The following is a 6,425-nucleotide window of genomic DNA, read 5'->3' on the forward strand; positions in this document are numbered from 1 at the left end:
CGCCTAACCCGCAACCCACCTTGGGTTGGGTTGGATTGAGGATTTTCGGCCCGCCGGGATGATGGGTCGGCCCGCCATCGACCCTCCAAAAGGTGGGTTTTTTATGGGCCGGCCCGTCCCGCCATGGGTTGGTCCGTTTTACAGCTCTAATACTACTTATAAAACCACATATTATTGGCATGAAGATGAAAAGATAAGAGTTGTCATGCATCTAACAAGTTAATTTATTTATTACGAAACCAATTTTCACGCAAAAACTTCAATGAAGATTTACTTGAGACACAATCAAATCAAATGTAATATAATTAAAATGAAAATAGAAAGACATTGTGCTAGAAATATGATGATGATACATCTTTATTAATATTCAAATTTTGAACTATATAATATATGTAAGTCTCATAATTCAAATACATGACTAAATAAGCATCCATTAAATCGATATAATTTATGACAGTTTTATATCACAAGTATAGAAATAGTAAAAGTGAAAGAAACATAGAGAATGTTGACAATGGTGCATGAAAAGGAGATGAATTTGGGAGCCTTGGATAAACATCCGGTGGGGGCATAACACAATCCTGACCGTTGAAAGAAATCTTCCTTGGAAATGCCCACCCATCGCTAAACCTAAAATCTTTAGGATCCTTGTACAAGAGCATTTCAGTTTGCACATATCCTTTTTCACCAGCTTGTAGTAGCATATCATTGTAATGATCAATCCCGTAAAACATTCCCGTATCATCTGCAAAAAGCAATCGAACATAGTTTTCTTGATTCCCATAAAACTAAATGACAAATTTTGAATTTGCGACAACGAACAGCCGACGTCATTAATTGTATCACGAAAAGATGATCAGGTATACTTACTTATGTTGCCATATTGGTTGAGAGGCCTGTAGTTGAAACTGAAAACTTGTGTAAGATTTTGGAGATTAGGATGCAACACCACCAAGTTCCACTCGCTGTCATTCTTGACATAGTTGAAATTTGAAACCGTGATTTTCAGTCTCCAATATTGTCTGTAACTCTGCTTTACATGTTAGTGCACTTGAATGGGGCACATGTGATGAGAACACTGCACCAGTGGCATTGGTTGTTCGTTGGCTTGTACTTGCAGCGGCGGAGGTAAGTCCCCTGGCCGACATTAATTTCTCTCCGGATCCCAACGCAAACCATTCCACGTTCGTTTATCATCTATCGAGATGAGATTATAGGTTTTACTAACATCATTTCTCATCTTGTACAGGGCTTCTGGAGGGTGAGTGCGTAGTTGTTTAAATAATTTTCTGCATTAAATTTAATTTTTGGATTTAATAATATCCTTGATTGATGTTGAATTTATGCAGATGGTTATGATGCTTTAGATCCCTACGGAAATATTACTATCAAATGGGATGTTGTCCGGGAAAAAGAAGATGGTGTACATATAATTTATATTGGCCTGCAGATTACAACAAATTTGCAAAGATTTTGAAATGGCTTTGATGATCTTTTAATTTATTTTTTTTGGTCGGCCTAGTGCAGGCCAGTAAAGGTGTTGATTATCAACAATTAACTTTTTCAGCACTTGGAGTTCCCCGGATGGAAGCTTAGTTGGACATGGTCGGACCGTGAATTTATCCGGTCCATGGAAGTCGCTGAGTCGACAAAGCAAGGGGATTGCTCTGAGTTTAAAGGCGATGCTATTCTCTCCCATTTCTGTGAGAAAAGCCCCACTATTATTGACTTGTTGTCGTATAACCAGTGTTTTAAAAAGCGTAGCGTTGACCCGTAGTGTTTTTGTCCTGTCATAGCGTAGCGCAAGCTATTCGTGCATGACAATTATTTAATTTATTTAATTAAAAAATAGAAATATACTTATATACAGGTAAATAAGTGAGATAATTAGCCATGAAACCATAATAATTGATCATTATATGCCAAAATATAGTTTCAACATCCATACAGTCCTTTTTCCACATTAACAAGACCCAACCTTGCTTGTTTCAAGCTCTAATTTTGGTCAAAATATGTCAATTATGGGCCTTTAGTTTTTGCTCAAATAACTCACGCTATTTGCGCTTTAACGCTATAACGCACGCTATTTGTGCTATAGTGCACTTTTTCTGAGAATAGCGCGCGCTATTCATGCAAAACACTAAAATAGCAGCGCTATGTAGCGCTACGCTATAAAAATGCGCTATAGCGCGCTATTTAAAACACTGTGTATAACATCCAATCCGCCAATTGTTGTAAAGCATGGTTGCTCTCTTCAGTTATCCAAGACCCTACAGCAAAATCAGTTTCGGGCTTCGAAATGCAGGTAGGAACCACTGGTACTACTGATACGCCACAAAGAGTGCATGCCTAGTAATTTTTCTATCGGATTTGCTGGCTACACATGCTCCGATCCCATCAAGCAATATAAATTATGTATTAATTTCTCCAAGAAAGATGATTAATATATCAAAGGAACAAAAGGAATGAATAATCCATTAATTGCATACCAACTCACTCACCAATGGCTTGCGTCTTTCGACGCCCTTGATCCTGCAAATACTTGGTTGGCGGCACCTTGATGGGATCGGAGCATGTGTAGCCAGCAACTCCGATAGAAAAATTCCTAGGCATGCACTCTGTGGCGTATCAGTACCGGTGGTTCCTACCTGCATTTCGAAGCCCGAAACTGATTTTGCTGTAGGCTCTTGGATAACTGAAGAGAGCAACCCCGCTTTACAACAATTGGCGGATTGAATGTTATATGGCAACAAGTCAATAATAGTGGGGCTTTTCTCACATCAATGGGAGAAAATAGCATTGCCTTTAACTCAGAGCAATCCCCTTGCTCTGTTGACTCAGCGCCTTCCATGAACCGGATAAATTCATGGTCCGGCCATGTCCAACTAAGCTTCCTTCCGGGGAACTCCAAGTGTCGAAAAAGTTAATTGTTGATAATCAACCCCTTTACTGGCCTGCAGCAGGCCGACCCAAAAAAAAAAATTAAAAAATCATCAAAGCCATTTCAAAATCTTTGCAAATTTGTTGTAATCTGCAGGCCAATATAAAATATATGTACATCATCTCCCTTTTTCCGGACAACATCCCATCGGATAGTAATATTTCCGTTGGGATCTAAAGCATCATAATCATCTACATAAATTCAACATCATCAATCAAGGATATTATTAAATCCGAAAATTAAATTTCATGGAGAAAATTATTTAGACAACTAAGTACTCACCTCCAGAACCACTATACAACAAGATGAGAAATGATGCTAGTAAAACCAAGAATCTTAAACGAAACGTGGAATGGTTTGCGTTGGGATCCGGAGAGAAATTAATGTCGAGCTATACATATACGGAAAATTTCAACCTAACCCATGAGTAATACCCCATGGGACACGTGTATGTATCTTATTTGTTCAAATCATGTGGGCCTCATATAATTCAGTGGGACCCATATGATTTGACCCAACCAGTGATTGACATCTATCCATGGGGTAATACCCATGTGGTAGGATCTAACCTACCTACATATACATTGAATTTCATTAGATGCCATGAAATCAATCAAGTACATACATTAATGTCTTGCTGAATATGACTAACTCAAGAACAAATTGTCAACTTTTAAAAAATGATCCGTTTAACATTTTTAGAAAGCCACAAACAAAACTACAAACTAACCTGATAAGAATAAGGAAAAACAAAATAACATTTCAAACATAGAATATGAATCTAATAATTAGAAAGAACTAAAAAAAAGTTTAATTTTACGGCAGAAGAGAAAAAAATTGTGTAAAATTGCAACTAAAAAACCAAAAAGAATACCTAAACACCAAGGAAATGCATTTTGGCAACGTGGTCAGTGCACTAATGAAATTGAAAGAGTTATTCAATGACTGGAATAACAAGAAATAACAGAAAGAGTTAAACAGACGAGTTACAAAACCTCAGATTAAATATCATCTATTTGTGGCTAGTAAACATACATCAAACACAACCGAAGGAAAATCAAGCATATTCTCCATAAAAACACAACATTAAATTCTGAATGAAACGAAGGTAAATAAAATATTTGCATTGTATTTCATAATAACTGAACCAGCAAATCATCGAACTATTTCTTATTATCATAAGATTCATTCAGAAAAGGACATGGATGACACCAAAAATATGTTCAATCAGTGTCTAGTTAATGGAAAAACAACAAATTGATCATTAAATCGAGTCTTGAAATCATACCGTACAGTTTAACAGCAATAGGACGTTTATCACCTAACCTGAAGAATCACGGAATTTTGTATCTAAACACGAAACAAGATTTTAATAATTTCCTAAACCTTCCCAATAGGACATGGTTGCCATGAAATTTTGACCTTCCCAACCTTGCCTCTTCCGATTAACAGCCGCTCTCTAAAGATTTCTCACGTGACGCCGACGATTTGGGATTTTATGTGGGGTAGAAATATTTTCGATGATTTTTTGGGGATTTGATGGGGGCGCGGCGGGGGAGAGGAGTGGGAATTAAGACTGTTTTGGTAGATGGGAGAATGAAATAATTATTATTATTATTTAATAATATTGGTCTAAATTATCTCCTATAGGGTTTCGGTGTAAGTGGGTTTCCTATCCAGTATAGGATCTTTATTTGGCCGAGAAGTAGTTTAGTGATGGATCCGGACGAGAGTGAATAGCTTGAAGTTATCGTCATACAAAGATGGAGATAAATTGGGAATCCTTTCGAGTTCATATGTCTCGTATTGATCTCCAAGCGAAAAAATCAGTGAATATTGAGGTGATTGGTGAAAACTTGTTCCTTTTGGATAGAAGTCACGCACTATTGGATGGTCCATGGATGTTTTTTAAGGAGTTGGTAGTCTTTCAAGCTCCAAATCCAATCGGCCTACAAAAACCAATAGATATGAGTTTCGATGAAGTGTCACAATATTCCCATAGCCTTTTATGCAGATGGAGGTACTGAGGAACATCGGAGAACGAATTGGGAGGGTGATCGAAATTGATAATGTGCGGGGAAGTTTGCAAGAAATTTGGATATTACGAAGCCTCTAAAAAAAAAGGGATTTGGGTGAAGCCAGAGGAAATATTCATCATTTTGCTTCAGTTGTGGGAGTGTTGGACATGTTGCAAGAGATTGCGAGGATAAGGATAGTTCAGAAAATTCAGAGGGCTTTGGAAACTGGCTTAGGGCGTCGCCACTTTCACTTTCACTTTCACTTTCAGGGGAAAGGAAAACACTATATTATATTCTAATGGTGGTATATCAAAGATGGGGCAGATGACTTTCATGATTCTTTGATGGTGTCAAATAGAGATGAGATTGAAACTGAATCTTTTAAGGAGAAGAGTGTCACTGATGACAATTTGGCTCGAGAAGGGGATAATCTCAATCTTGTTACCTGCATTGCCTAATATAGTTCAAGAAGATGATCAAATGGTGGTGGTGGGAGAAGCAGAGCATCTGAGCAGCTCTAGCCTTTTGTCAGTAGGAATTATTTTGATATATAATACTTCAAATAAATAATAGCATAAACATAATAAATAAATTATAGTTTATTATTTATTATTATATAACTATATTATAATTAAGTAAATAAAAAATGGAAAATTTAAGTTACAAAAACGTAACATTTATCTGACACAACACAAACTCAAATTTACGTTCAAAGTAATAATGAAATAAACGTATTTAAATATTAGTTTTTTTATAAAAAAAAAAAAATAGGTGGACAAAAATAATTTTTTCAAAAGATCTTGTGGTCAGTTTTATGCGATATATATTTTGACTTATGAAACAATTTTAATTTTTATTAGTTATAGATTTGAGTTGTATAGACTTGTCATAAAGATATAGATCTGTGATAACGTCTCACGAGAGATAAAAATGTTCACCGAATGATTCGATTCATTTTAACTCAACTTGATTTTGGTATTCGATTTTCAGTTTTATGAATTAATTCAGTTCGGTTTTATATTAAAAGAATTTTATTTTTTCGACTCAGTTTATACGGTTTGGACAATTGCTTAAATTAGTAATCAAAGTATGAGTAAGTTTAAAATTTTATTGGAGCTTTCTGATAATTAAAACGAAGTATCGGCTCAATTATATAATTTTTCATAACAAATAAGTCGATGTAATAACTGATCCGATCAGCGCTGAAAATATCTTGCAATCTAAAGTTGAGTTGATTTACTCAGCTTATGCATATTTTCTCCTTCTTTTGTTTCTTAAAAAATTTTGATTGGAAGACTTTGATTTATAATACTCTTTGTACAGTACAAACTGGATTCAATTGACTCTCGAATACAACTCTTATCAACTTAGTCTAAAAAAGTTCTCTCTACTTAGAACAATTTCAGATAGAGTTATCAACAATTTTCTAATAGACTTGAAATTGTATGATCAAATTCTTTATGTAG

General features: G+C 35.6%; 1 pseudogene; it reads right to left on the reverse strand.

The window, feature by feature from the left end:
• Positions 1-398: 398 nt before the first annotated feature.
• Positions 399-2,851, reverse strand: LOC140860572 (COBRA-like protein 4; annotated as a pseudogene).
• Positions 2,852-6,425: the final 3,574 nt, after the last annotated feature.

Source organism: Henckelia pumila, chromosome 4 (assembly GCF_033568475.1).
Source record: "Henckelia pumila isolate YLH828 chromosome 4, ASM3356847v2, whole genome shotgun sequence".
NCBI lineage: Eukaryota > Viridiplantae > Streptophyta > Magnoliopsida > Lamiales > Gesneriaceae > Henckelia > Henckelia pumila.